The following is a 22374-nucleotide window of genomic DNA, read 5'->3' as shown; positions in this document are numbered from 1 at the left end:
AACCAGACAGGGACCATGCAGAGCAGCGTTCCACTGCTCAGGGGCTGCCAAGAACTCTCTCTGACATCCTGCCACTTCTCTCAAGGAGAGCCCCTGTCGTCCCTCCACAGCAAGCCCCAGACCTGCGATTATCACACCAGTGGTCTTCCTCCTTGACCCTCAACCTCCCCTACCCCGCCCCACCCCAGCACCCCTTGGGAAGACCCTAGAGGAGGTCCACACCTGTCTGTGTACCATGTGGGTGCCATGCTGATTTGTTTTCTAGTGTCACCTTAACTTTTGTGGATCGGTTATACATGATGAGTGAAGAAAAACACAAGATGGGGACCACTAATCCCAGAGACTAAAGAGGAGAAACTTGGATTCATATATGTTTCATACATTCAGCATACGTTTTTTGAGCACCTGGGTGCTGGGCTGGGGACAAAACATAGCCCTTACCCCCAGGGAAATTGTTGAGAAGACCCCCTGAAGGAAAGAAAGGCTACCCACTCCAGTATTCTGGCCTAAAGAATTCCACAGACTATACGGTCCATGGGGTCGCAAAGAGTCGGATACAACTGAGCGTCTTTCACTGTCACTTTTTCACCCATGGAACTTGTAGTCTCTAGGTAGTAAGGGTTTCCCCTATCCACAGGATTCAAGATTTCTCTATTCTGATGCGGCTCCTGGTAACTGCCAAGCTTGCATTCTGCATCAGTGATCTTCCTGGGAATTCGGGTTGAAATTGACATATAGAGTTGGCAGAGCTTCAGTGCTTGAGACTCTATGTAAGGAGCTTATCCTGTGCATTAATCAGGCTTTTGTATCAGATCCCCACCCTGTGCCAAGCAGTGTGTAGGCCTTATGGGAGATCCTAATAACATATAAGTCAGTTTTCTTGCCTTTAAGTTTTTATGATCCTAGTGAGGCAGCCAGATTTGCATGCACCAAGTATTCAAAGAACAGACTGCAGGGAGTTAAATGCCAAATAATGTGGAAGTGACTCTAAGAGTTCAAAGCGTTTGGAAGTAGAGTTAATGGTCCATGTGACAAATGGTTTGGCTGCAAAGGAACAAAGTCAATAAAAGCCACTTTGTTTCTTCTCTATTAATTGCAAAAAGACATATCTCCAGGCTCCCCAAATGTTGTGTTTTGGTTCCCAGGCAGGCTGCCTCCAGTCTTACACAGACCTTTGGGGAGAAAAAAGGAGGCCATTAGTTAAGGTGTCTGTTGCCCTGATAGTAAGTTGATCTCCATTGCTCTTTGCACTTTCCTGTTCAGATCAGAACTCTGAGATCAGCATTCCCATCTCTGGGACTTGTTGGATCATCAGCTGATGAGTTATCATTGAATTGGGTTTTATGCAAGAGTTGGGAGTTTCTTTTAACTTTCTGTTTTGCAGCTCTTTAATGGTTTCTGATATCTGTCTGTAAGTAGTTTCTGCTGAATAATATAGTTAGCAGGTTGGCTTCAGCTCCAAGCTAATTTCTGTATCTCTACCTTGCTCCCTTGGAAAACTTTTTCAACTTCAGTGCTTTCTCCCATGGGGTTTTCAAAATCTGTATGTGCTGTAGTGAAACATATCGTTCTTCAACATGCAGTGGAATATAATACATCTTAAAAAACCATACATGGCCGTTCAAAATCACGGAGTGTTTAGAGAACCTATAGGTTCAGCATATTGAGTAGCTGGGTCTTGAGCTCTGTTGGCCTCATACTCCAGCAGGGGGTCTGGACGATATGCTTGGCTGCTAAGCCATGTTTGTCTGCTTGTTTTATTGTTCACTATGTGTTCTGTGGCATCGAGCAGGCCAACAACTTTCAGCTCTGTGTCACTAATGAAAATCTATGGGAAGTGTGTGACACACTCAGTCTCCAGGTTATAAACAACTCATGTTCTAGAGTTCATTTCTCAGGAGCTGTGTGGAACTCAGAACGCTTTCCTGGAGAAGCAGTATTAAACATTGTGATTTGGTTCCAGACTTTAGTCCTCAAAAACCTCTTTAACCCACAACACAGTTGAAATCTACACACTTCCCATGGAATATAGAGAAAAACACAATTATTAGAATACTGAGCATCAGCCTCCAGGAAAAAAGCAATACCAATGAGTTAAAAGGCATTTGTTGTTGAGGGGAAATCATTTTAATTAAGATGAGTAGAGTTAAAGTAAAACTTCCATGGAGATTTTGTAAGGAACTTTGGGCCATTTCAGAGGTTTTAGATGTTGGCATCTATAGTTCTGTTATTATGGTTAATTATATTTTGAAACTCATATCTAATGTGAAAGATTCAGAAAATTATTATCCCAATAACTTTCTTTTCTTTTAATGAGAGGCTTATAAATGGAATGAAGACAGGAAGAGGGAGATAGGACAGAATTTGTAATTTTTTCCCAGAGGGAAAAGGTAAGGAAGAGGGTCAAAAAGAATGACCTTTTCCATGAGAGAGATCACATTTAAAGTGGATTAAGTCAAGTTGGAAAAGGTAGGGGAAAAAAAAAGGAGGAGGGCGAAAAACAAATGCTATATGATTCCTTTTGTGTGGGGTGCTTAGAATAGTCCAAAGCATCAGAGACAGAAAGTAGAACTGTGGTTGTAGGGGCTGGTGGAGGGAGGGTTTGGATGTGGAGTTACTGTTAATGGGTGCAGAGTTTCATTTTGCAAGATGAAGAATTCTGAGGATGGATCATGGTGATAATTGTGTATAAGTAAATTATGATAATTGTGTATTGAGTAAATATGAATTTACTCCGTACAACTCAGCTGCATTAAAAATGGTTAAGATGCTAAATTTTGTTATATATGTTTTTACACAAATGAACACACACTCACAAATCAAAGGATTTAAACAGGAGGAACACATTATGCAGGTCCTTAGTGCCAGGCCCATTAAGATGTTAGAAAGAATCAAGTTTGTGAAAAAGAAATGTGAAGACAGCTTTCCAGGTGACCTACAGATGCCCCAAGTCAACTTGTCTCCTGGAAGTGGTTATGAGTACAAAATGAGGGTTGGAGCTGCCTGTAGTAGGTGAGAATAGGAAGAGAAAATGTCCAACCAATTTCTTCATTACTCACAGGGCATTCCCAAGTTAGGACTTGGTAATGTCAGGGTTGATTGGCCAGAATTCTGCAGCTCTGCAGCATTACCACAGTCTACAAGATTCTTCTAACTCTCCAACATCTTCATCAGTTTGCACCCCTCCAGTGGTATGAGTAGCTCTGAAAAATCAGCAAACAGTCAGTTCATTCCTGGCTTTCTGCCTTCAGGACCAGTGAGGATGGTCTGTCTGCTCAATGGAAAGTTTGCCAAATAATGAGAAACATTTTCTGATATGAAGCATCAATCAGCAAGGGTATACTATCTCAAAAAATGGAAAATGGAGAACTTACTCCATCCTATCTTCCACTAGTTGAGTACAGTCAAGATCTTTCCACTTCCCATTTAATTCCCCTTTTCCTCCTCCCCATTAACCTTTCTGGAATCCCAGGACCAACTCTGTAGAGCAGTGGCAGCCAAAAGAGTTCTTGACTTCAATAATCAGAAAGACGTTTTCTAAATCCATTGCCTACTTTTCTTTTTTTCCAATGTACTCCCTACTAAAAATTACAAAAGCAAGATTAAGTCAAAAGGGAGAGAAAGGAATGAGGTAATTGATAGTAATGGGAAGAAGGAAATGGCGACCCACTCCAGTACTCTTGCCTGGAAAATTCCATGGACTAAGGAGCCTGGTGGGCTACAGTCCATGGCGTCTCAAAGAGTTGGACATGACTGAGCGACTTCACTTCACTTCACTTCACTTCAAAGCACTGAAATAGCAAAAGTAAAAAAAAAAAAATAGTGATAAGGAAGAGGATTTTTCAATATAAGGTGGCTGTTTTCAAGTGCACATTTTGTATCAGCTTGTTCCTAAGTTTGTAAATCAAAGGATTAAATATTTACATGTAACTCGGACAAAGCATAGTCACATATTTAAATTATGTAGTAGGAAATGCTCATTTTGTAACCAGTTTGGGTGTTTATGTATAGAATAGTTATTAATAAATAAGTTATTCATCATAGATAGACTATAAATAGAATATTAATATGAAAAGAAAAGGTTTCCCTGGTGGCTCAGATAGTAAAAAATCTGCATGCAGGAGACCTGGGTTCCATCCCTGGGTCGGGAAGGTCCCCTGGAGGAGGGCATGGTAACCCACTCCAGTATTCTTGCTTGGTGAATTCCATGGACAGAGGAGCCTGGTGGGCTGTAGTCCATGGGGTCACAGAGTTGGACGTGACTGAGCGACTTACACTTTCACTTTCACATGAAAATAAAAAGTGCCCTGCAGATGTAATATTCTCATTTGAAAGTGGGGAATATTCTGTTTCTGATAGAAAGGTCTAATAATTTTCAACTTCTTTTCTTCTACTGCAATAAGTATATTCTATTTGTGTCTTTTTCTAAAGTGAATACCTTTGAGTATAAAAATAGGAAGACCTAATAGGAATATACACATACACATTTGAACTATGTGATTGTACCTCATAAATAATTTAGTTTATGAAGGCTGTCTTGGTTGACTTCCTCATAATCAAAACAATTACCCTTTACATGCCTACCAGGCAAGGGAAGACGTCTCCATGGTTCTAATTCCAAGATGTAAGTGTATTTAAATCTGACTTACTAGTTTTGTGACCTTGAAATTATTTTCTTGATGTTAAAGTATGCTTTAATGCAACTTGGGTTATGTTTTTATACCAGTTAATCAACTGAGAAGTATTCATTCAGTGCCCACTATTGTCTAGGGCAGTGTCACCTCAGAGAAGAATGGAAACATCACATCTGGAAGCCTTCAACTTGTAAGATAATATTTCTCACTCCAGTGAAAATGTAATAATAGGTTTCAGGTTTACTGAAGTAGCCCTTACTGCCACCCTGAAAAGATTCACAAAGTTCAAGGTTAGTCACTTGGAAGGTGGGATCTGTAGCTCATGGGGCCAGGAAGCTTGGTGGGTGCAGGACGAAAGCCCTCTGCCTTGGGATACGCATGGCCAGGCATGATCCAGGAGTGTGACTTCATGTTTAGATGTGACCTAAACCTGCACAGTATTTCTGATGAGTGTGACTCCATACCCCTGCTTATAACAAGGGGGATCATCTCCAAGGCTCCAGGGCAGCACAAAGTCATCAACCTCAAATATTACCAGAGACATGATGCTTCTAGAGTCGAAACAATCAAGAGTATTTTGGGGGAGGAGGAGGGTCAAGCAGAGGAACTAACTTTTTAAGAAAACTTTTCCAAGCTGACATCCTCATTACTGTTATATCTGAAGTTGTAAACTGTCCCATCTGTAAAGAGAAAATTGGGCATACGGAAGGATTGGAATTAGAATCATAGTAATAGTTGTGAGTATTTTTTTAGTTCTTGCTGGGTGCCAGGTATTACTCTGAATGCTTCACGTGTTTGACTTCATTGAAAACCATTCAATGATCCAATGAGAGAGGTACTATTTACTAATGAGGAAACTGAGGCCCAGAGATATGAAGAAACTTGCTTAAGAGTGCACGGGTAGTCTGTGATAAAGTCTGTGCTTGAACTCAGGCAGGCTGTTGAGTCCTTATTGTGTTTCAGACAATGCACCAAGTCCTTTATCTGCATTATTTCATGTAGTCCTTTTGGGTTGACTTGTGTCCCTTTAAAGAGATACGTTGAAGTTCAAACCCCAGATCCTATGATGGGACTTTATTTGGCAGTAATATCTTTGCAGATGTAATCGCGTTAAGATGAGGTTATTTTCTGTTACAATGGGCCCTAAACCCAGTGAATGGCTTTCCTTATCAGAAGAAGAAACAGGCAGACAGACCATGTTGGGATGAACACCATGTGATACGAGAGGCAGAGATCAGAGTGATGCGTGGAAACCAAGGAATGCCAAGGACTGCCAGCCAGCAGCAGCCACTAGAAAGAGACAGGAGAAAATTCTTACCAGAGTATAAGAGGGAGCATGGCCCTGCCAACACCTTGCTTTTGGACCTCTAGCCTCTAGAACTGAAAACAAAGTCCTGTTGTTTTAAACCATCCAGTGGTGGCATTTTGTTAGGGCAGCACTAGGAAACGATGACAGTCCTTTTTTGGAGATCCTATAAGGAAGAAATTGTTAGTGCTGGGAGACTAAAGCTCACAGAGGTTAAAGGACTTGCCCAAGGTCACACAACTAGTCAGTGTGTGTAGCCAACTCAGATCAAGCTTCTCCAGGGCCTGTGGTCACAGCTATGATGTAGACATGTTTGCAGGTCTCCGATGGCACTGTCCATTTCTGCTTTGTTGTAATTGATTATGGGTTTTTCTGGTCTCAGTCTCTAATATTCATCCTCCTCCCCCATGAGCCTCTTGCCTGACACAGGACCAGGCACAGAACAGACAGTCCATAAACTTTCATGGATTCCAGTGGCAGATGTGTTCACAGAATCAAGGAACATGAGATCATTGCTGTTTATCACATTTAATTGAATGAGATAATTTTAGAACCAAAGAAAGAAAGCACTAATTTTCACTGAAGGCTGCACTAACATATCAGGCTCATACCAAATGAAAATGCAGATACATTCAGTAAGTTTCCAAGCTGGTACAAAAGTTATTTTCAGTGTCTCAGAAGGTACTATCAGCACAAGGTCCTGGAATGGTTACAGAGCTATCTCCAGGGCCTTCCTTGCTCCCTGTCTGAATTCTTCTCCCTTCTTCCTCAGGCACCTCTTGCCTCTGGGGGTCCAGAGCCCCCTTAACTGTATCAGCCCATTTACTCCTCACTTACTACCCCATAAAAACACAATCTCCTTTTCTTTCTGTAGTGGATCCTAGCCATGCTTTGTGAAGAGAGGGATCTTGTGGGTTGGAATAGAGACCTGGGGTGTTGACTGATGAAGGAAACTCCCCTGCGAGCATCAGGGACAGATAGAGGAGCCAATGGTAACTAGTAGAAAAAACAGAGCACCCAAATATAAAGGCATGAGACAGGAAAAGGCACGATGTGTTCAGGGACTGCTGGTCTACCATGCTGTTATGGCCAAAGTTTGAGGTGCACAGGAAGTAAATAGGAAGGTATGGGACAAGAAAATAGGTCTCCAGGGGGCTGTAATTCATGATAAAGAGCTTGGATTCTACCTTGTAAGTAGGAGAGACACAGAAGGGTTCTAAGGAAGGATGTGATGTGATCATATCCTTTAGAAAGAACCATCTGGCTGCAGTGTGGAGTGGGGCTGCTCAAAGCATCATCTTTAGCCCACCTGCATCAGAATCGCCCAGCCTGAGTGTCCACGAAATAGCTTGCCTTGGCTTCATCCCAAACCTACCAAATCAAGAGTCTCTGATCAGGAATTCCCTGGCAGTTCAGTGGTTAGGACTCCATGATTTCACTGCCCAGGGCACAGGCTCAGTCTCTGGTTGAGGAACTAAGATCCTGTAAGCTACGAGGTACGACCAAAGTGGGGGGAAAAAGCATGGCCAAAGCGGGAGGGGAAGAGCCTGAATCTCTGATACTTCAGGTGAGAATGCCTGGTGTGGAAGGTGGATGGAAGGAAAGAGTAGTGAGAACTGGAGGCATTTAGGAGGAGGCATTGCTAAGGCTCCTGAGAGTCCCTTGGACAGCAAGGACGCCAAACCATTCAATCTTAAGGGAAATCAACCCTGAGTACTCATTGGAAAGGCTGATGCTGAAGCTGAAACTCCAGTATTCTGGTCATCTGATGTGAACAGCTGACTCATTGGAAGAGTCCCTGATGCTGGGAAGGATTGAGGGCAGAAGGAGAAGAAGGTGTCTGAGGATGAGATGGCTGGATGGCATCACTGATACAATGGACATGAACTTGGGTGAACTCCAGGAGATGGGGAGGGGCAGAGAGGCCTGGTGTGCTGCAGTCCATGGGGTCGAAAGGAGTCAGACATAACTGAGTGACTGAACAACAGCATTGCTAAGGCAGTGCTGGTTACTGCTGGCCCATTGTAATCTGTGAAAATTACAAAAATTTCACTCTCTCCAGAGTGATCAAGCCTCATCCCCACATACATCATTTAGCGCACAGCGGGTAGACTCAAATCTCTCTTCCACTTGGGTACAGATCTTTGTACAGTGCACAAAATCGTGCCCTGTTGTTACCATTGGTAGTACATCCTTCCAATGTTGGTAAAAGTTAATTGAATTGTTGGATCATATGCTCGTCTATCCTTCCCATTGCATCGAGAAATCAAGAAGTAAGGGTTGGTTAAATCCTAACATTAAATTCAGAAAGATGACTGGTGAGGACAGCAACCCCAGTCAGTCACTTGGACTTCCCGTATTTGTTCAGTTCATTCAGTCGCTCAGTCGTGTTCCGACTCTGCTACCCCCTGGACTGCAGCATGCCAGGCTTCCCTGTCTATCACCAACTCCCGGAGCTTGCTTAAACTCATGTCCTTTGAGTCGGTAATGCCATCCAACCATCTCATCCCCGTATTTGAACTGATCATAAAAATACCAAGTCCTAGTTCCAGAAACTCAGAGTGGGCCATGTTTCAGAAAACCATTTGCAAGATAGTTATTTGAAACTCTGTACCCAAAAAAACAACTAGATTCCAATCCTTTCCTCCAAAGCTTGCTTATTGCATATAACACTGAACTCATAACTATTTTAAATCAAGAAGTCTTAAAATATGACTTGTCAATGTCGGTAAGTAAATGTTCTCCCCAAACAACCTAGAATAAGAAATCATTGCATTGATCTTGAAAAAGGAAGGTTTAGAGAAGGAGAAAGAGCAGTTGGATAATCTCGGGGGAGTTAAGAAATACATTTAAATTGAAATATAAAGAGAGAAGATTAAGAATAGTATTTAAATCAATTAAAAATAAACAGATTAAAAAAAGAAAACACAGGAAAAATAGTATTTAAAGCTGAAACAATACAGTTATTAACAGAAAAATAAAACTAAAAAGATGTAATTTGCAGTGATGGGGAGAATAGGCCAAATTTCTCATCTTCCATTGAGGTGATTAAATACACTATTCTTGAAAGGGAAGGGAATATATGTATTTTTTAATGAGATGCAAATCTTTTCTTTTCATCCTTAAATTGTACTTTTATATTTATTTATTTTTGGCTGGGTTGGGTCTTTGTTGCTGCATGTGGGTTTCCCTAGTGTGGAGCTATTATAGTTGCAGCGCACGCTCGGGCTTCTCCTTGCGGTGATTTCTTTTGTCGTGGAGCACAGACTCTGGGGCATTTGGGTTTCAGTAGTTTGACTGCATGAATCTTAGTTGCCCTGAGGCATGTGGATCCTTAGTTCTCAGACCAGGTGTGGAACCCATGCCCCCTGCATTGGCAGGTATAAGCACTGGACCATCAGGGAAATCCCCAAGACCTCTTTTACAGTTAAAAGATAACTGTCAAAGAATAGGCACAGAAATGGTTGCCTCCAAGAGAGGCCTTTTACTTGTCACCTCCTGCGCATTTATACTGTTTGAATGTTGATGTTCTTGTCCATACTATGTAACTAATGGTTAAAAGGAGGCATTTGGAGCCTGTGTGCAAACTGATGGATTCAAGCCCCTTGTTTCCAATGATACTATTTTCTGCAGCCATATGGGGCTCACATTCAGATGAGAAGGGGGACATAGGCTTTGTTAAAGTAAGTGGGGAGAAGGGCTTAGAATGAATAAGAAAAGTATTCCTGGGGCTCTCTCTGTCCTGTTAATTGCTTCATGGTTAAAAGAAATTGACTGGGAACATCATTCTATCTTGGGTTTGAGTCTTGATTTCAACACTATGCCATCTTGAATAGGTGACTTTACTTTCTAGGCTTTAGTGAAGCCTGCCACCGTAAATCAGGAATAAAAGTGACAACTTCACAGAGGTGTTCTGAGGACTAAATGAGATAATGTGTATAAAGAACTGAGCAAAGTATCTGGCATCTCTGTTGAGTAAATGGTAGGTTGATGATGTAATGCTGAGGATGATGAGGGTAGCAATGATGATTGCTGCCACCCTTACCAGCCCCTCGAAACGCCAGCCTTCCACTGTTCTTAATTCAGGTGCTGCGCTCTTAGCTCAGTCTTAGATGCACACAAACCTCCAGGTTTCCCTGGCTCTGGACTCAGGGAAGTAGTATCTTCCAGGACACTTGAGAGCTTGTTTGGAGGTTCTAGCAGGGGAGTGCAGCTACTCGTATACCCTTGACTGAAGACCGGTCCTCCTCTATCAGGGATGGACGTCCTCTTCGACCGAGAGTGCAGCTTCGAGAGGGACGCACATGGAGCGGTGAGGGAAGAAGGGGACACCCGTCTGGCCAGCCAGATCAGCCGAATCAACCCTGGCGATCAATGGGGTGACAGATGTCACAACCAGATCGCCCTCACATCCTTACAGGACACTTGAAAGGAGGTATCTAGAGGCTGGAGTCTGCCCCTTTGTAAGGTTTTCCTTAGGATTCATGCATCAGATCATTCATTAATTCATTTAACAAACATTTGTTGAGCATCTTCTATGCGACAAGCACTGTGCTAGGCCCTGAGGATAAAACAGTGAATAAGACAAAGTCTTAACTTTCAAGGAAGTTACCTGATAGTTCAGGAGATGCAAATATCCCTGCAATGTTCAGATGGTAACAAATGTTATAGTTGAGATAAAAACAGGATATAGGGGCTCAGAGGGTCCCTGTACCAACTTGAGTGAAGTCTGAGGTTTCTAAAACCACTTAAGAGCCTGGAGAAGTGTGAACACCTTATGTAACTAAGGAAAACAAGCTCTCACCTGTATTATGATGCTTCTGTTGTTTTAGTTCTGTTTTTTGCTGGTATCATCTCTGTTCCCTCCGGAGTAGAAAAGGTGCTAAGCGTTTATTCCTGGGATTGGGTACCATGTCTACTAAGATTGGTATAAAATTTAGTGTTCAAGCTAGAGTTTGTACATTTTTATGAAGATGCATTTCTCTTTACAATAAAATTAAATGTTTCAATACATGTAACTAATCCTTTTGAGTGTTTTTAAATTGTTTACCTTTTTAAAGGACAAAAACTTCACTTAAATGAGCTAGGAAAATTCTTGTCCATGGGAACATTTATAGAAAGAACATAGTAGAATATACTTATAATTTGTTTATAATAACATGTGGGTCAGTAGCAAATATTTAAGAGGAAAAAAGAGAAGATCTCAGGACAGTCTGAGTCATTATTTAAACTTCTGTCGGAATTGAGTCTTAAAACCAAGAAATTACTAGTACAGTTAAAGTTGTAAGTGGACATTTTAAGAATGTTTGGTTTTCAATGGACTAAACTCTAACAGAAGATTTTGCCATCTTCTGGAAAGTGTAAAATGTTTTGCCAGCTGGAAATATGTACATATATGGCATTTAAAGCCTTTTTACTCTCTATTTCATTGTAATAACAAATGATTCTATGATGGCCTGAACAAATGGTTGCTTCAGCCCCTCTGAGGCTCTCCTTGTGAATTTTACATTCACCAGAAACACCGTTGCTAACAGTCGTGGGTATTTTACCCTGATTCACACCCAGAATCACTCAACTTTTGCATTAGTAAGCAGACTCGTCTAAAATCCATTTCAAGCAGGTATTTTTGTGGATGATCTGGAAACATGGAGGGAAACTGAGAGTATAAAAAGTTTCAGAGACTCTGGCAATGCACAGGATCTGAGCTTATGGACTACCAAGTCTAGAACTAAAACCTTTAACTGGGCTTAAAGGGGCAAAGCCTGCGTTTGGTCTCCAAGTCTCTCTGATCCCCAACCCAAGTTCTTAACCAGCAGGAAATCCTGCAGTTTTAACTCCCACTCACATCTCACCCTGTACTGACCTTGTGTGTGTGTGTGTGCGTGCACGCGCGAGTACATACATGAATATAACATAGAACCCCCAATTTGATTACAAGTCCATCCAGACTACAAAATTGATCTCTTCTCTGTGTACCTGCTGCCTCCTTGCCCTGTACTCCTCCGTGGACTTCTAAGACATCTCCAGCATTCTTTATTATGGGAACCTGTAGGGGTGGGTGGAAGGATCTTCCCATCTACGACTGAGTAGTCATAACACAGAATCAACCAAATGTGAGAGGATATCTCAGAAAATATTTGTTGAGTGAAAAAATAAGTAAATGAATATATACATACAACTCAAGATAACATACAATTCCCCATACTAAAACCAGGAAAGAAATTTGAAGCCATGTGGTTCGAACCTGTGAGCATCACCATCCAGAGTTAACTTATCAGCAATGACTATTTTTCAAGCATCATTTACAAAAGTCACTTGGGCTGGTCCTCATCCTGCTCAAACTGTGACTGGAGGTACAGGGTACAAGTCAGACCGTCTGAGAGCCATACAAGGAATATTTAAGCCTCTGATCTTCCTTGGCCTCTGAGTGAGAGAGTTCTGCCCTGGCCCATATTGAGGCGGACAGCATGGATTGACTTCTCTCTGGTCTGTTTCTGTCTCTGTCTGTGTGTCCTCGTACCCCTGAGCCAATTGACAAGTGCACTTGAGGGTCTTATCTCTGCAAAGTGGACCTATGCTTTGTTGAGAAAAGAGAAAAGGGGAAAAGGAGTGACCCCAATCTCTGCATTAGCCCTGCTTTGAAGGGTCTGGAGTCTCTTTCCTGAGCAAAGAGATGAAGGCACCTCCATTCTACAGCCCTCACATTGAGAGAGGAGTCTATATTCCCTCTCTGTATTTGGGGGAATGCCCTCTTCTCAGTGGTCATCATACCCCCACACATGCCAAGGACAGGCCACTGGTGGTGGAAATTCATTTATCTTGCAAATATTATTAAATACCTTTACTGCCAGCTACCAGGAATAGAACAGACATTGTACCCACCCACATGGAACTTAAAGACCAGTAGGGAATCAAGTAATTACAAAAATAAATGACAAGTTGTGGCCATGGTGCCTGCTACCAGGGAAAGGGCCATGTGCATGTGACCCTCTAAAAGGGGGATTTGACCCAAGCAGAGAAGGCTTGCATGTAAGGCTAAAGGCTCTCCTTAGTTATCTAAGGGAAGGGGAGCAAGAAGAATGTTCTAGACAGAAGTAATCATTTGCCAAGGCCCCATGGCAGCCAGGAGTATGGCAAGTTTGAAGTTTGAGTGGACAGTTGAGATCTGGAGGGTTCCCTCTCAAGAAAGTCTGGAGAACTCAGAACGACAAAGGCTAGCAGGTATTGGGTGCTCATGGCAAGCCAGACACTCTGACAAGGTTTGTTTTTTTTTTTTTAATCTAATTTAAAACTCATATTTTTACATGAGAAGAAGCTAAGCCACAGAAAAGTAAAGCAAGCTGCCAGATAGTACAGACTCTAGTTAAGGGCCCCTGTCTGTATTCTTGGGAGCCATGGAAAACCAAGTTTCAAACAGAAGAAGGGACACAATAGGATTTCTCTTTCAAAAGGATGATTCAGACAAAAATCAGCTTGAGATGACTCCAGCCCTCTTCATACCCAGATAAAAATGTTAGCATTTAAAACCACTGAGGATATTGAATCAGAGAAAAAAGGGTACTCTGAAAGAAAGCTACAGCTCAGATGAGCCTTAGTACTCTGCGGTTGTTCTGAGGAGGCAGGCAAAGGACAAATAACCTAGTAACCCAGCTCTCTCTACTTCCTGGGAACTGTATTCCAAGAAGTTTAGAAGAAAGGTTTGTGGTGTGGACTAGAAAGGAAGATTGATGACACCCCACCCACCACCCCCCCGCAGGCCCAGGGGGACTGTTAACACTCCTCCACCCCAGGCCAGACTCACTGAGTACTGAGTCATAGTAATGTCTTGCTTTAACCAAGGAAGCAAAAACTCCCTGGCGGGCCAAATCCAGGCCATGTGGCTTTTTCCTTGACAGCTTCAGTGTTTTTTTGAATTAGGAAATTTTGCGTTAAAATGTGGAGTTCTATCTTTTCTGGCACCCCGGGGCCCCCATTCTCCCCTGGCCCCTTGCGCTGGCCCTGATCCATACACCTGCCTCCAAGCAAGATGCACCAGCTCAGCTCACCCTCCCATACCTACCCACCCCAACCCCACTGCTGGGTGTCTCCCTCCCAGCTCGGGTCTCATTTTCTCACCTGCCCGGCCCTGCAGACAACTTTTGTGTGCCCTGGGTGGTATGCCAGGGAGAATTTCAGTTCTTGGGTTTAGGAGGCTGGGCTGAAAGCAAGTATGTCTTCTGTAAACCAGTTTCTGCTTGGAAGTGGGGGAGAGGGGTCTCATTCAAGCAAGGGGTCTCAGGTGAGAAAAACATGTGAGATAAAGTAAAGGGTGAGAATGAGGAAGTGATTCTCAGCCAAGATCTCATGGGGGGAATACAAGGAGGCATAAGGCTAAGTTGGTAGATGTGGTCACAATTTGGAGAAAACAAGGGAAAATTTTGGACCTAAAGCATTAGAGAGCCATCACAGGCTCTTAAAGCAGGTTGAATTTTAGGAAGGAAAGACCGACAAAGGTCAAGGGTCTGGAGGTAGGACACCCTCAGAAGGAGGGAGAGTCATAATCACAAACCTGCGTGGATATTCCCGGATCAGGAATAGTGTGCTCAAAATAAAGGGCCAGAAGCCAGTGTGAACACATGTAGTTTATGTTGGCCCAGGGCAGTGCTTACAGGAAAAAAGATTGGTCTTGAAAATTTAACATCACAGGGAGAAAAATGAAAAGGTAATACAAACTACAGTTGGTTAAGAATGGAGGCATTTTTACTATGACACAGCAGCATTGTGAAAATCCCCACACTTGAGCCAAGGGATATATGCGGCTAAACTTCTCTCAGAGTTTGGGCTTTTGACTGGTCTTGACGCAGACTGCTCAGCCCGAGGGGCTGAGAGCAGGGCCTCGTTGGGCTTCCATAAAGCATAGATCTTGCCCAAATGTGGAAAACCTTTAGGGACATGAAAACCATTAGGGATCTGTAGCCCTGACTTGAACCAAGCAGAATAAACAAACCCCTGCCCAAATTGGAACTCACTGGATGCCTTTCAGAGTTATCCAAGGGGAAAGGCTGGAGGCCTCAAGGGTCTTCAAGTGGGTTAATGTCCTGTTTCACTGCTTCACTCCAGTCTAATTTAACTGCGTGCTCTTCAGTCTTTGCCCTTTTTTGAAGTGTCTCAGCACCTCAGTTGCAAACCCAGAAATAGACTGTGTTCTGAACCTAAAACATATACAGTACTCCGCTTTTTTTTTTTCGTGCTAACGGGATGTTAAAGTCCGAATAAGATCTTCTGGAAGTGTGTTACATATTCAGGGACTGGGTTGGAAAAGTTCCAGAGAGCATTCACATTTTCCATAGACAGGGTCTTGCTAAGTTCCCAACCTTGATTTCTATTTTCAATATCCTTTGTCACTCTTTCCAGTCTCATTGTTTAGTTTTCTGTATGCATAACATAGTGTAATTGTGTCTCTCTCCCCATAACAGCTAAGTGGCATGTTTTCCTTTTAATTCCTTTTTTTTTTTTTAAATGGGGAGGCAGATGCATAGAGAACTGTGAACATTCATTCATTTACTGAATAGTCAACTTGATGCCTAACGGTTGGACACTCAGATGCTGTTTGGAGACAGTGAAAGGGGTAGATTGAAGAAGAATTAACACTACTCCTGTCTCCCTGATGTTCACAGTCTAGTAAAAGGTGGAGATGGACCCAGGGGTAGGAAACCAAGACTCAGAGCAGCTAAGGACCAAGCCCTAGATGGGCATGAATCCAAAGGTCACAGAAGCCTGATTTGAACTAACCTCAACCTAGGCTTGGGGCTTCCCTGGTGGCTCAGATGGTAAAGAATCTGCCTGCAATGTGGGAGATCTGGGTTCAGTCCTTGGGTTGGGAAGATCCCCTGGAGGAGGGCATGGCAACTCACTCCAGTATTCTTGCCTAGAGAATCCCCTTGGACAGAGGAGCCTGAGGGGCTACAGTGCATGGGGTTGCAAAGAGTCGGACACGACTGAGCGACGAAGCGCAGCACAGCACAACCTAGGCTTGAGCTCTTGCCCTGTCTCTAGTCCACCTCTAGGAAACGAAGTGTAACACACTGTGAAAACGTTTGCTGAGCGCTAGCCATGGCTTTGTCCTAGACAGGGAAAACAGTGAAAAGAAAGCATGTTCTTCAGCTCCAGGAGTCAGTGATTTAGTTGATAGAAAGACTGACGTTGAATATGTGGTTACACCATACCGTGACACATATGAAACAAAGATTAGTGATTAAAAGTGTGCACTTTGGTAACAGACAGACCTAAATCCCAGATCCACATCAGACAAGCTTTGTGACCTGGGGTTAATTTGCTCCAGGCAAATTCTGTTCCTAAGTTTCATCATGTTTTCTGTAAAATGGGGACAATGTAGATACTTGCCTCACACAATTATAATGGGATAAAATCAATGAACTTAATGATTATAAAGCATACTGTCCAAAACAAACAACAGAAAAAGGTGTATGTAGAGCAAAGAAGACATTCCAGAAATAGTAAGAACAAAGGCTTAGGTCAGAATGGCTCTTAGAAGGGGTTCAGGTTTGGGTCTAGCAAGGGTTCAGGTTTGGCAGAAGGGAGAGAGCGTGAAGGGGACTGTGGAAATGGAGCAGGGTAGTGTGCCCTCGTCTGGAGGCTGCCTGGAGCCGCAGGTGGACTCTGGGGGTCAGTGCAAACCTCAGGAAACAGAGCTTTTCACAGCTTTTGACCTCAGAGCTCATTTCTCCCATCCACACCCACCCTTCTCACAATTCCAGGCCACATCAGCCACCAACAGCAACTCACCTGCCTGGAAATTCTCTCTCTTCTTCCTGGCTATTAATAATTCAGGTGGATAATACACATATAAATTTCCTTTTCTCTTTTTCTGCCTCAGACATGAGAAATTGGAATTTTTTGTGCAAACTCTTTCTCTTAGAAGAAAAAGAGAAAAAGGATAGAAGGAAATGAAGGAGGTAAAAGAGATAGAAGAAGGGAAAGGGAGGGAAATGCCTAGAGACAGGATGGACATACAGGTGCATGATAACAGACGTGTTCAGCAAAGAACAGACTTACTATCCCATTTATCAAAAATAAGTCACACAAATCAGTCTTGCCAATGGATTCCATTGGAAGGACTTCCTGTTCTTCTTCTCTTCCCTGCTGCTGTCTGAATGTCTGGACTTAGAGAAATTACACTAGCTATTTGAGGAAGAGTTTGCTTGCTGACATGGATGCCACATCCCTTCCAGAACCTTCTGATCTCCCCACAGTAGGGGGAGCAGGGAGCCCAGGTCTTAGATTCCTTTGGCCCTGGACTGTGTCACTGTCCCTTGTGTTTATCAGTCTCTCCATCTGTTCATTCAGTGACACTAACCTCTTCTTTCTGCAGGCACTCTGCCAGGAGTTGGAGATAGCAACATAAGCTATAGGAGGTCCAAACAACAGAACTGCTGCTGCTAGGTTGCTTCAGTTGTGTCCGACTCTGTGCGACCCCATAGACGGCAGCCCACCAGGCTCCCCTGTCCCTGGGATTCTCTAGGCAAGAACACTGGAGTGGGTTGCCATTTCCTTCTCCAATGCATGAAAGTGAAAAGTGAAAGTGAAGTCGCTCAGTCGTGTCCGACTCTTCGAGACCCCATGGACTGCAGCCTACCAGGCTCCTCCGTCCATGGGATTTTCCAGGCAAGAGTACTGGAGTGGGGTGCCAGTGCCTTCTCCGAAACAGCAGTACTACAGACTCTGAAAACAGCACTGAAAAAGGACCAGGGCTATGCAGAGCACCTTTGTATCAATTTACAGTGCCCAAAGGTGACTGCTTAGTGCTTAACTTGGACCTGAATTCTTGTGATTTTTCTTAAAAAAAAAAAAATCATTTCTGTACCTTTATTACTTTGGACTTAAAAGCAAAAAGCCTACGTTGCTTTAAAAATATTGTTTTTAATATTGTATTGAGATCTTAATATTTTAAGATCAAAATATTGATCTTTTCTACTGATCAATTTAGTACAGTCATTCCAGGTCTTATGACTGTTCTATACCAGATCAAAGAGGAGCTGGCCTCAGGAAGAAAGTGTGAGGTCCCTCTTAAACATCTTGAAATCTGTATGTGTTTTCTTTACACATTTTATTGAACTGGCTCCCTTCTCCTGCGTCCCACTGCCATCATGGACATCATGTCACAGAATCAAATGGCCTTGCTAACCCCCTAGACTTTGGCCTAAGAAAGGTCCGTGAAGATTCTTCTCAACATCCCATAGTGGAAGACAGTCAAGAAGTTGATGCAGATGTCCATGCAGGTGGATTGAGAGAAAGCAATGAAAATGGGATGGAAGCGACTAAATCTGGAAATAACTAGCAGATGCAAACTCAGCCCAGGAGGTGGAGGGGTGACAAATGTCCCCAGGAATTCGGACCAGAGGAAGTGAAGGTGACACCCTAAATAGAAGTTCAGCTTGCGTAACTTGACTCTAAGATGCTGGTTGTTCAAGTAGACCCTCCCAATAGAAGCATCAGGATTGGAGCTAAGTGAGAGGTCAGAACTGGAATTACACATTTACAAAGTCATCTGCTTAGCTGTGATGGTTGCATCTTGAGATGAACATTTCTAGGAAATAGAGAGGTAAGAGAACTGCGACTGTAGAGTTCAGGTTCAGGAGCTGCAAGAAGACTCAGAAATCAGTGTCATTTCTGGAGAGGAAAGAGGAAAGCCAAGATCATGTAGTGTCCTGAGCCCGGACTCAGGGAAGGTCCACGGTGTTAGGCTTAGACTTGTAGATTACCAGGCTCCCGCTCCATGACATTTGCATGGTAATTTTAATGCACCAAATAATAATTTCCTCCAATCTATCACTAGCCACTTTGGCATGGCTATTTTTCCCCCTCTTAAAGTTGGCTTTGACTTTGTCAGTAAAGATCTTCTACTCAAATAATACTGCATAATTAAATACAAAATAGTTTCTATCCAGTCGTGTCCACTACTAGATAAGGTACATCCCACAGGCTGAATTCGCGTGGTAAGTACTTACTGAGGATTTGAGTTGAAATAACATTTGGTCAACAAGTGACACACTGTGAATCCTTATGCCTTCAGGTTTTGGTCCCATTTTAGTTGAAAAGGGGAAATGAACAGTTTTGTGTTTGTGCATAACTTTAGCTGTGGTACCCAGAGTACAAGAAATGGGGAAGAGAATGAACTTTGAAGTCAAATGAGTCTGAGTCAAATTCCTGGCATCACTGCTTACTACCTGTGAGTATTTAGGCAACTTACTTAACCTTTGGTGTTTCCTCAGCTGTAAAATGAAATATTTAATCATACTTGGGGGCTTCCCTGGTGGCTCAGACAGCAAAGTATCTGCCTGCAATGCAGGCGACCCAGGTTTGATCCTGGGTCAGGAAGATCCCCTGGAGAAGGGAATGGCAACCCTCTCGAGTAGTCTTGCCTGGAGAATTCCATGGACAGAGGAGCCTGGTGGGCTACTTTCCATGGGGGTCACAAAGAGTTGGACACCAATGATTGACTAACACTTAATCATACTTAGACCAGAGTCACTGGTAGGACTAAAGGAGATACTTAAATAAAATGTTACAAAAAGTAATGCTGTCAGTACAATTAGTACTGCCTTTTATGGGCAAAAATAAATAAATAAATTCCAGGTCGACGTGTGTTTTTCTTATTAAGTGACTTTGAGCTACCCAAAGTCTGGTACAGGTCAGTTCTGAAATAATATGTTTTAAATCAGAAATAACATGCACCAGTTTTCTTTTAAGTCATAGAGCTATTTTAATTGATACTCATATCATCATGGGTTGAAAATGTGATTATGATAACAAACAACAATTTTCAACATGCATTTTTAAAATATATATTTCCTTTCTTTAAAACAAACATAATTTTTAAAAATATCAGAGTGTTTGTGGTTTGAAGTCATGGTTACAGTCACATCCCAGTTTGCCATCTGTTCTTGTCCAATGTACAGGTCCAAGTTAAGGTCAGAACTGCAAATAAACAATAAATGTCTGCTGGTCTCATACAAGGCTTTTCTCGGTTAGGCTGTACTTAAATATGCGATATATTAATATACAATAACTATGCAGTTAAACATAGGAAAATTAAAGTAACGCACCATATTAGTAGAATAATGGATAACAACCACATGATGATCTCAAAAGATGCAGAAAAATCATTTGACAAAATCCAATACCCTTTTACAATAAACACATTTAACAAAATAGGAATAGAAAGGAGCTTCTCTAACCTGATAAAGTGCATCTATGAAAAACCCACAGCTAATACAATGTGTTATGGTGGAAGACTGAGAATTTTTCACCCAAGATCAGGAACCAGACAAAGATATCTCTTCTCATCGCTTCTGTTCCACATTTATTGGAGGGCCTTGCTAGGGCAATTAGGTAAGAAAAAGAAACAAAAGGTATTCCAACTGGAAACAAAGAAGTAAAACTATCTCTGTTATCAGATAACCTGATCTCATATATAGAAAATCCTAAGAAATCCACTGAACTCCTGTTAGAACTAATAAGTGAATTCAGCAGGCTTGCAAGACAGAATCTCAGTCATATTTATTCACACTGGCCATGAACAATTTGATAGTGAAGTTACAAAAACTATTTCATTTACAGCAGCAGCAAAAATAATATAATACTTAGGAATAAATTTAACAGAAGAAATTCAAGACTAGTACACTCAAAACTACAAAGCATTATTGAAAGAATTTTAAAAGACTTCAATAAGTGGAAAGACCTCCTGTGGTCATGAATTTAAAACTAATATTGTTAAGCTGGTCATACTCCCCAAAGTAATCTACTGATTCAGTGCAGTCCAAATTCCACCCACTGTTTTTGGGGAATTAACAAGCTGATTCTAAAATTTACATTGACTTTCAGGGTCCCAAAATAGCCAAAATAACTTTTTAAAATAAAAATTAAAAGTGAAAAAAATTGGAAGACTCACACATCCATTTTCTAAATTTACTACAAAGCTACAGTAACCCACTCCAGTGTTCTTGCCTGGAGAATCCCAGGGACAGGGGAGCCTGGTGGGCTGCCGTCTATGAGGCCTCATAGAGTCGGACACGACTGAAGTGTCTTAGCAGTAGCAGTAGCATAGACCAAAAGTATGGAATAGAGATCCCAGAAATAAACCCTTGCATGTATGATCAAATAATTTTCAACAAAGATCATTCAGTGGGGAAAGTTTTTCCAAAAATGATGCTAGGAAAATTGAATACACATGTACAAAAGTGAATTTGGGCCCTTGCCTTACACTGTATACAAAAATTAACCTAAAACAAATCAAAGAACTAAATATAAGACCTAAAGCTATGAAACATAGAGGGAAAGCATCATGACATTGTATATTGCAATGAGTTTTGGATATGACACCAAAAACAGTCAACAGAAGAAACATGGAAAATAGGACTTTATCAAAATTAAAAATTTTGTGATATCCAATGTCTTATAATAACTTATTATCGAAGATAATCTGAAAAAAAAATATATGTAACTGAATCAGTTTGCTGTACACCTGAAACTAACACAATATTGTAAATCAACTATATTTCCATTTTTTAAAAAAAAATTTTTGTCAAAGAACACTATCAGTAAAGCTAAAAGGTAGCACACAGAATGGGATAAAATATTTGCAAATAACATACATGATAAGAGATTAATATCCAGAATATATATAAAACTCAATATCCAGAATATATATAAAACTCAACAACAACAAAACAACTCAATTCAAACTTGGGCAAAGGACTTAAGTCAATATTTCTCAAAAGAAGTATACCAATGGCCAGTAAGCACATGAAAACGTGCTCAACATCATTTGTGACTAGGAATATGCAAATCAAAACCATAAGATACCACTTCATACTCACTAGGATGGCTATAATTTAAAAAAAGATTTAAGGAAAACAAATGTTGACCTGGATGTGGAGAAATTGGAGCCCTGTGCATTGCTGAGGGAATGTAAATTGGTGCAGTCCCTGAGGAAAACAGTTTGAGCATTCCTCAATAACTGCTAAACACAGAGTTATCATATTGTTGTGGCCACATGTGCCGGGAAACAAACTCACTCAGAAGGACGATGCAGATGGTGGAGTGCAGTTTATTACACCGGCGGGCCCAAGGCAGAGTCTCCTCTTAGCCAGGGACCCCGACCAGTTTTTGTGAAAACCTTATATATCCTAAGTGTACATGTTCAAACCCACCTCCCCAAATTCTCTGAAACTAGTCTGAACAAAGGAAAAGAAAGATACAATCAAAGTTAACCAGTGATTCATCTGCCTTAAACCCGTGATTCGTATGCCTTGCGCCTAGGTAGTTAACAGTGGACAATTATCAATAGGCCTGTGGTCATACTCCAATAAGCATAATAGAATTTATGATTCTATTTGGTTACACAGATAATCAGTGTATTCTTTTAGGCGATGG

At 41.9% G+C, this 22374-nt stretch overlaps 1 protein-coding gene across 2 annotated transcripts in view; it reads left to right on the top strand.

The window, feature by feature from the left end:
* The window catches only part of PLCE1 (phospholipase C, epsilon 1), a 370125-nt gene that overhangs the window by 178818 nt on the left and 168933 nt on the right, over positions 1 to 22374 (top strand). The window lies entirely within an intron of this gene.

The sequence above is a fragment of the Bison bison genome, unplaced genomic scaffold, assembly GCF_000754665.1.
Source record: "Bison bison bison isolate TAMUID 2011002044 unplaced genomic scaffold, Bison_UMD1.0 scf7180017864172, whole genome shotgun sequence".
Taxonomy (NCBI): Eukaryota; Metazoa; Chordata; class Mammalia; order Artiodactyla; family Bovidae; genus Bison; species Bison bison.
The sequence above is the reverse complement of the archived record's forward strand: the minus strand, read 5'-3'. Positions and strand labels throughout refer to the sequence as shown.